This window comes from Typopeltis vanoorti, chromosome 21, assembly GCF_054136105.1.
Source record: "Typopeltis vanoorti isolate ZY-2024b chromosome 21, IOZ_Tvanoo_1.0, whole genome shotgun sequence".
Lineage (NCBI taxonomy): Eukaryota > Metazoa > Arthropoda > Arachnida > Uropygi > Thelyphonidae > Typopeltis > Typopeltis vanoorti.
Window position 1 is genome coordinate 65757858 of NC_143569.1, and position 9902 is coordinate 65767759.

The 9902-nt window shown below is 43.2% G+C and overlaps 1 pseudogene; it reads left to right on the forward strand.

Moving 5' to 3' along the window:
* Positions 1-787: 787 nt before the first annotated feature.
* LOC150094933 (U2 spliceosomal RNA) lies at positions 788-963 on the forward strand (annotated as a pseudogene).
* The last annotated feature ends 8939 nt before the right edge of the window (positions 964-9902 follow it).

Consider the following 9902-nt stretch of genomic DNA (forward strand, 5'->3'; position numbering starts at 1 on the left):
TGATTCGTACCATTTATGCTACGCCGGTTTTATCATCATGACGTGGCCGTGCCAGAAGAAATTCGAAGAGTGCTGTTTCGCCAGTGAAAAGAAAAAGGCGTGTAAAAGTATTACATTGCATGCTAAAATTAAAATTTTTAAATCCATAGGGAAATAGGGCCTCCGTAGCTCAGACGGTATAGAAGAATCCCATTTGTTGGAAAGACCTGGGTCGATTCCCGTCCATGACATGAGGAACCTTTAACTGGTCTCTTTTGACTAAAATTGAGTTAACCGGTCTCATACGTTGGTGGGGTTTTTTCTCCCGGTAACTCGGGTTTTTCGTCCCTCAAAATAGGCAAACCGGTCCTGGGGAACACCCACGGCTACAGTCATAAATATAAAATAGGCTAAGTGGATATTAGATCCAACATTATTTCAAAGCCGAAATGGAAAAACTTTTCATGGCGTAGATTGAATCTAAGCCAAAACTATTCGCAATAACGTTTTCGTTTGCGAAAGTTTTCTAACTTTATTTACGTCATTTACGCACATAAAAATTTTATATAATATTATATAAAAGTTTTTATTTTATTATATTTAGCAAGGATGTGTGTGTGAGAGAGAGAGAGAGAGAGAGAGAGAAAGAGAGAGAGAGATAGAGAGAGAGAGATGGTGCAGCACCAAGGCAACTCGTAGAAAAGGTGGAGTAAGTTACATACTTCGCAGCTTTCCAATCATCAGTTTAATATCTTGGGGACAATGACGCACGCATCAGATATTAAAGTGATAAGAATACTTACAACACTTTTCGGTCTTCTGCCTTTTGGCTAAGATAAGAGTGTAGTATCTGTTCATATCAGCTTAATATCTAATACAAGTCACAAGATATTAAATTGATTTTTGAAAAATGGCAAAATGCTTTCTCCACTTTTGCCAAGTTTCCTGGTATTCTACACCCTCAATCCTCTTGACCGTCCGCATTACAATAATAATAATAATAAAGACATATGGATGTTGTGTATTTAAATAGTTGTAATATTCAGTAATTTTTTAGTTTGCTTACTATGCAACAAGTAATGTAATGGAACGCAAATGGACTTAGAATCAAGATTCTGGAACTCTAGGAATTCACAGTGAGATACAACCCAGACATCATCCTTATAAATGAATCTCACTTGAGACCAGCAGACAACTCCAAACTTAGAGGATACCTCCTCCACAGAAACGACTGACTAAACTACAGAGGCAGTGGCACCGCCATTTTCATAAAAATCTATATCAATCACCACTCTGTAACCAACCCCTCAACCAGAAATCTAGAGCTCACAGGAACAGTAGTACCCATGACCTCAGCTGGGAAACTAACGCTTTATGCAGCTTACAGCCTACCATCAAAGAATCTGCTACATTTAGTCTGGATGCCGTCCTGCGAAATAGAGAGCAAGTCATCATTGTCAGTGACCTAAATGCGAAACACCCTGCATGGAACAGCAAAGCCACCAACAAAAACGACCACATCCTCTTCAGCTACTCCAGTTCAAACTACGCAGTGGTGGCAGGCCCCACCGAACCAACACATCACAGTACGTACTGCACAGCTGACATACTTGACATTGGCATCCTGCAAAATATTAAGCTACAGTATAGCCCAGGCTCTTTAAACGAACTGACATCTGATCACAACCCAATCCTACTCCAGCTGGGAAGCAAGAACAATTGCCTCCCCCCCCCCCCCAACTCCTTCATCTCATGTAAAAAACTATCAAAAGTACTACCGGAACACGTTGGACCTGTCCCTCACATCAGCTCACATAAAAGAAATTAAAAATGCTGTCAAAAGTCTGACCCAGCAAATCAACACAGCCATAAAGGTTGTCACCTCTACTAAAACCACCTTTAAGCCTAATGGATTACCTGAAGACATGGATTTAATTAGGTACAAAAACAAAACAAGGAAAAGGTGCCATAACACCCTCGCACTTCAAGACAAAAAGATCATCAACAAGCTAAACAATGAAGTTAGAGAAGCACTTAAAGCTCACAGGAATGAAACATGGGAAGCCAAACTAGCCTCAATATATCACCCAGCGAACAATCCATCCGGAAGATATTAAGAAACCTCAGAAACAAAAAGAAATCCCTCCACCCCCCCCCCACTCAGGTCAGTCCGGGGCCTCGTACACACGGACGCAGAAAAAGCAGAAGATATAGCAAAAAACCTAGAAAAACAGTGTAGCCCTGCATACGAGAACTTGACCATCCACTACCATATCAGTTATGTATTAAAACTCCCCGACACCTGCAACAACAAACCTGCAACCACCTCACCAACGGAAATCTATGAAGTCATAAAAAAAGATAAAGAATAAAAAAGCCCCCGGTTCCGATGGCATTACAAATAGAATTATTAAACTGCTGCTCCGAACAGCAGTTATACATCTCACCACAATAATTAACGCCATGGTCAGACTCAAATATTTTCCCTCCTCTTGGAAAGTCGCAGATGTGGTCCCAGTGCCTAAACCAGATAAATATTCACACCTGCCTGAAAGCTATTGACTCATCAGCCTGATCTCAAACGTAGGCAAAATTGCCGAAAAATTCTCTCCAAACTACAAGCCTCAGTAAACGAGTTAAATATCCTTCCAAAGGAATAGTTCGGCTTTCGACAACATCACAGTACTACTCAACAAATTCATAGGCTAACTGGGTACATCACCACCAGCTATAATTGGCATCAGCACACTGGAGCAGTCTTCCTCGGCATAGCAAAAGCCTTTGACAAGATATGGCACTTTGGATTACTACTACTACACAAACTCATCTCAGCAGGCATATCATCAAGGCATATCTCCAGGACAGACACATACAAGTCAAAATAAATAGAACAGCTTCAAAGCAGCGACGGATCTCAGCGGGAGTTCTCTAAGGGTACCTACTGGCACCGATCTTATTCTCGATATATATGGCAAACATCCTGCACAACCCAATGTCGTGCATCTTAGCACTCTATGCAGACACAGCAATACTAGCCAGATCTTTAAATCCACAACTTGTCACCAAAAAACTGCAAGAAAATCTACTAAAAATAGAATAATGGTTCTCCAAATGGAGATTAAAAGTGAATCCCCAAAAGAGTATTGCGATGCTGTTCACCAGAAGATTGGTATCTCCTAAGTGTCTCCTTACCTATTCAACACCTAAATCCCCTGGCAAACAGAAACAAAATGTCTTGGGTAATACTGGACAAAAGATTAACCTTCAACCCACACATCAAAGCCTTTTGCACGAAAGCATCTAAAACCATCGCACAACTTTATCCTCTAATAAAAAGAAAAAGCAAGATACCAGAATCAAAGTACTCCTCTACCTGCTGACGATCCGCCTCATAGTGACATAAGCATCTCCAGCCTGGAGCCACACATCCAACAACAACATCCTCAGGCTACAGAGAGTGCAAAATAAGTGTTTGCCCATGATCCTGGATGCACCGTGGTTAAGAAACGTCCGACTGCATAGAGATACAAACATCCCTTACATCTTCTCCTTCCTACAAACTACAGCGGCAAAATTCTTCTTAAAGATCTCTACACACCCCAAAGATTTAGTGAAACATGCTGCAAGCTATGACGAAACTGACCTCATCAAACACAAGAGGCCAAAAGCCATCCTAAATACTAGCAACAATGATTAATCTCCGTGCCCCCCCCCCCCCAGGGTGAGCTCACAACTCATAAATCTTTCCTCTTCAATTCGTCCCTATCAGACAACGGGGAATAAAAAAGCATCTTGCTTCACCCTTCTGGCCAGTGATGTTATGGTAGGTTGGCTGTTCAGAGGGCTGTTCAGGGGCTGTTCGGAAGTTTAGGTTGGAGGCTGTTCTAGGAGTTCGAGGAGTTTGTTCGTCTTGCGGAAGTAGAAAGCCAAGGAGAAGAAGGTTATTCTACGGAGATGTATTTCCAGTAGCGGAACTTGCCACGTGCGACCAGATATGCGGCGTCGACAGTAGATCCAAAAACCAAAACACCAACGGTGAGCTACAGATCCTGGACGAGGATGACCGCCAAAAGCCATTCCTTTGGCCCCTGTTGTTTTTATTTGTCCCATATATATATATATATATATTGTGAGTTCAACGTATCTCATCATTGGCCTGTGGAGTAAGATAGGCTGAGATTCAGCAGATAGTAGGAGAGGAAATAAAGATAGAGAGTGCATAGTAGTAGAGTAGATGAAATGAGGCCTCAGCTGACTTGTTTTAGCTGTTGATCCCCCCAGGGATGCTTCTAAAACGGTCGTTGATTTTTCACTTTTAAAAAGGAAAAATCCTGAAAAGGAAAAAAAAGGAGAGACTAAGCAAATTTAACAAGTGTAAATATATCTAAAGACCACGTGGAAGACAATTCTATAGAGGAATGAGTTTGCCGAGCAAACCTAGAACAGTATAACCAGGAAAGGAAGGGAGATGACCTGGCCCGGAAGACCCCGCCCTGAAAAGGGCTTGGGACCACCTCGATGTTGGCCTTCGCAGTCGGGGTTTGTTCAGGTCAATCCCAACCTGGGGACAGAAAAACTTTCAACTGCGTTTACCCCACATACCTGTGGGGTAAACGCTGATCAGGAAGGAAGATCGAGATAGCATCAACACCTACAATTTGAAGGTGTTATAGGTGCAGACACAACCGGACTCTCCCCTGTATGATCTGGTAGATGGTTGGTGGGTCGCACCATCTCCTCAGGAACCGCTCTTCACCCCGTAAGTACCTTTCCTGCTCCAGGAAGCGGCGGAGGTATGCTGAGAGACAGTTCCTAACACGGAGATAGATGCGATCCTCCTCGTTAAGAAGGTGTTTTTTCCTGATTTTCCAAATGTGATGTTTAATCACATTTATTAGGAAAATCAGGTGTTTCTTGTTTTTGGTTATTGGGGGAGGAAACTGTAGCAAGATTACTTCGGCGAATGTGAGCACTGGGATCGCAAGCACCTCAGCCAGTCTCTGCCAAACACGCTGTACTGGCGGGCAGTGAAAGAAGAGGTGCCCTACGGTTTCTATCGCACCGCAGACGTCGCAGAAGGAGGTTGCACGGTCGCGAGCTGTAGGCTGATTTTACCAGTTTCACCGGAAGTCTGCCGTAGGCGATTCTCCAGGCTAAGTCCCGGTGAAATGGTTGCCCCCAGCTGTTTTTTATGTTGGTGAACAGCACCTCTTCGTTTGTGCCCAGATCGGGCTTTTCCTAGTCAAAGTGGTCAAAAATTTTCCAGTACAGCTTGTTTGGGCTGAGCTGAAGTACTCGAACTCCACCCGTTGCCATTTTTTTGAAAAGTTTGCACATTGTGTAGTACCACTCGGGCACCCTCTCCGCACATGGTCCGGCGTGGCCAGTGATCCCGAAGTGGGGTAGGAAAAATCCTAAGAAGTATTTAATCAGATTGCCGGACGGGTGATTTGATGCCAGTGCTTTCCGTATGGTCTGAGCAGTGTTGGTTAGGTGGCAGTATTTGAGGATTGGCAGGGCGAATCCCCCTTGTGTGGGGGGAAGATGGAGAAAAGACCTGCGCACCTCGTGTTTCCTGTTGTTCCAGAAAAAATTAGTGATGTGTTTGTGAATGGCATTGTCTTGTGTGCCTGTGATGTTTGTGAGGTTAATGGTGTGCAGTAACATCGGTTTTAGGACTGTTTTGATAACTGTTGCTCTACCTTCGAATGATAGGTAGTTGGGACTGAAGGGTTTGAGTTTTTCGCAACATATTTCTATTAAGTGTTGTGTTTGCAACACTGGGGTCGCTAAGAAGGGAATTCCTAGTATTGTTAATGGACCGGTTGTGGGTTTCAGACCATACGGAAGACTATCAGGGCCGAATTTCCCATAAATTTTGATTTTTATTTTTTCGTGATTAGTGTTAAGACCACTGAGCATGCTGAACTCTCGCAGTATGCCGAAGAAGATGTAAATCGAGTCGGAATCCCGAAGGGTTCCGACAATGTCATCGGCATATACGACAGTTTTGCTCTGTTTGGAGCCTAAGGGCAGCGGTATTCCTCTTACTGCGCGCGTCTCATCAATTTTTTTTAGAAGAGGCTCTAGTACTAAAGAGAAAAGAAGGTGGCTAATGGGGCAGCCTTGCCGAACCCCTCTGCGTATGGGAATGGGTTCTGAAAGAAACCCATTAATCGCAATGTGCGTTGTTGTTTTACCATACATGCTTTTGATTGCTTCCCTTACGCAGGCCGCCACTCCGACTTTCTCTAGGATATAGTGCAGGAAGTTGTGCTTTGCACTATCGAACGCTTTTTCTAAGTCTACTGATACGAGTGCAAGTGGGAGTTCCTTGTTGGTCACAAGGCGAAGAAGGTCTCTTATCAGGAAGAGGTTGAGCTCCATCGATCTTCCCGGAACTCCGTATACTTGAGTGCTGGTTAGCACATTCCCAATACCCAACTTCAGACGGTTACAAATCACTCTTGCGAATAATTTGTAGTCAGTGTTGGTCAAGGAAATGATCCTCCAGCTACCCATGCTATTTAGGTCTCTCCCTTTCTTGGAGATGAAAATTGTGTACCCACTAACGAAGTCAGCAGGTACGTCACCAGTGAATAGGAATCTGTTGAATAATGAGACCAGGATAGGCAAGATGAAGTTCCAGGCTGAGCGATAGAGCTCAACGCCTAGCCCATCCAGGCCAGGGGTTTTCCGTAGTTTAACATGTTCATTGCCAATCACACGATGCGAGTTCTCACCAAACGGCCGATCACGCGTTATCGCGTTGACGTCGCTAACTAAATAAAAAAATTAAAAAAAATTGGCCACCATACGAAATTCCAATTTTCAGCTTGGCAATGAAAGTGTTAAGCTGTTTATAGGCTCGAGTAACCTCTTCCAAAGTGATTGGTCTCTTTTGAAGAGTTCTGAGGTGTTCAGGCATGTTGTCAGTGTTCCACACTCCGAAGTCGCCTGTCTCCTCAGCTTCGTCGGAATAGGTTCTTGTGTAATGCTGGGAAAATTGCCGCAGGATGTCTCCCGTGGTTGTGAGTGTTTGCCCGTTAGCGTGAATTTGCCGAACCGTTTTCTCGTCTTGTGCTGCTATGCGCTGCCGATTGTAAAAGGCGGCCGACGGTGTTTCCGCCTGCCATATATATATATATATTTTGTGAGTTCAACAAACTTCATCATCGGCCTGTAGAGTAAGATAGGCTGAGAGTCAGCAGATAGTAGGAGAAGAAATAAAGATAGAGTGCATAGTGGTAGGGTAGGTAAAATAGGCCTCAGTTGACCTGTTTTAGCTGTTTGCCCCCCAAGGAAGATTCTAAAATTGATTTTTAGAGTCGTTGATTTTTCACTTTAGAAGAAAAGGAAAAATCCTGAAAAGAAAACGTAACAAAAAAACAATAACATGAAGTACAGAGAAAGCAAAGAAATGGAAAAGGTAAACTTAGAAGTGGGGGAAGGATCTGGCCCGAGTGATGCAGCTCACAAGGAGCTGCACCGCCTCGCTGTAAGCCTTCGCTGCTCGGGTTCTCAGCTCCACCCCCTTCTCTGTGAACTGAAAGGAAAAGCAATAGTCGATTCTCTTTACTTCCGTTTGTTGTGGGCTATTAAGATCTGATCGGCCACCTTGCTTCCCCGGTTCAGGTCTGGCATGCGGAGAGCTGTGATGAAGGCCATTTCCACCTCTTCTTCTATATCCAGAGTTTCCCGTATCTCCTCTGGATTGATTTCTCTTATATCCTCTATGAAGAGGTCGCCCCATTTGGCGCTAACGACCTTGGGACCGTGTTTAACTGTGAGGAGGAGTACTGGTTCCCCCCATTCTCTCCATTGCTTGTTTAAATTTGGCTGGGATCTCAGGGATGTCTTTTATTAGGAACGTTACAGTTTGCCCTGCTTTTGCTTGGGGGAATTCTTGGTGGGAGGGCTCCGAAGCTTTAGCTGTTTTTGTTTTAGTTAACTCCTCTTCCTGTGGGCTTAATGGCCGTTTCGAAGTGTTGGGGGATTTGTCCCCATCTCCTCTACTTCGTTTTCTTCTATATTCTCTGGATTGGCTATATCTAGGTTCGCATTGGTAGCTTCGCCTTCTTCTGTTGGAGTTACCATTATGGGTTCAGTATTGTAATTTTCCTTCAGGGTTGGAAAATCTTCTTGGTTTGTATTTTTTTCGTTTTCTGATGATGATTGCATGGCAGGCGTGATTGTACCTCCCATCGTTTCTGCATAGGTTCTATACGGGCAGGTGTTAATTTTGTGGTCCTTGGATCCGCATTTTAGGCAAGCCATTTGACATTTGTCCAATGCATGGCTTGTTGCGAGGCAGTTTTTGCATCTAAGTTTTGGGCAGTTTGCCCCGAGATGGTCGAAGGATCCACATCGGAAGCATTGCTTCTTCACACATCCTATGACAACAAAATTTGGCACTTCTGCCTTCATTTCGATTACTGCCGTGACTTCACCAGACTTCCAGTTTGGGAAATCTGAATCATTTGCCACTTTGACATCTCTTACTACTCCCCATTTCGAGAATGTTGTTTTAATTATATCGGTCCCTTCCTCTAGGTATTCTAGGGGGAATCTATTCATTTTTAAGGTCTTCTGAATACTGCCTACTATAAATGGAAACACTCTCTTTCCTTGGCAATCTAACCCTTGCAGTAGTTTCTCCCTTGTGGCGACATCTTTCACTACCACTTGGAATCGACCTTCTCCGTAAGGGGTAAAGCCGAAAATCTTCTCAGCTCCAACAGCATCCATCAGAGCTTTTGCTAACGTCCTTTTCGGGATGCTGGCCTCCACTACAATACCCAGAGTCCGGGTACGTGGCAAAGCAGATTATGTTTGAGTGCCACTCTCTGTTCTAACTGTTGTTAGACATCTTCCATGCCCAGGGCAAATCTTCACCAAGGAACATGGAAGACATACTCATTTATAAAGTACAGTTATCGAAGCTTCGGCCTCCGCTTCCACTTCTTTAACCGTACCCTATTACCCTTTGTGAAATACCATTTTGGATCTATTAAATTCCCATTTGCCTGTTTCGTCCTTGCCCTCTCTGGCCACTGTTTGAGTCGAGAGGGTTTATAGACTTTGCAGGCTTGGGAATCCTGTTGAAACTTATGGTCTGAAGAAAAAGACTGATAGGACAGATAAAAACATAAACATCTGAGCTTGAAGTGGGTGGGCTGGGTGGGTTTCTATTTTATACTTTTTGAGTATACTTAGGTTGGGGATCTTCCCAGCGAAGGTGCCAGTCCCTTCCCTGGGTTCTGTTCACCTCGTCGTCCCAAAAGTTGTTAGAGTTAGTCTTGGGACGGCTTGGTGAGACAGGAGGTTAGTATCTAAATAAAGGGAAACTTAACTTAAACTATTAGTTATTTATACCTCCTAGTTGTAGTAGGCAGTTACTTCTGCGTAAGGTTAGTGGAAAGGAAAATTAATATATTAAATATAAATATAAAGTGTTAAATATAAGTATAAATATATAAGTATAAATATAAAATAAATATAAAATTAAGTATGAAATTAAAAAAAAAAAAAAAAATATATATATATATATATATATATATATAGAGAGAGAGAGAGAGAGAGAGAGAGAGAGAGATAGCTAAAGTATGGAGGTATTTAAAGATTAACATAAAATTGGGAGAGGTATTTTAGAGCACTTGGCAACTTTTCGCAGTTCTTGCATCCCAGAGACCACTTTTGGTGGCCACCTGAAGTTGGTCTTTCCTGCTGTGATGTAGGGTCCTGCTCTAAGTTTTCCATACTCTAACTTGCCTGAAAAGTAACGTTAGCTATTATTATGCTTCCGCTTTTATAAGAGACTCCACTTAATCCTATGGGATCAACTTTACAGTGTAAAGCAGATGACATGATCGACGGGGGGGACTATACTATTCCCACCACCGAGTGTATATATATATATATAT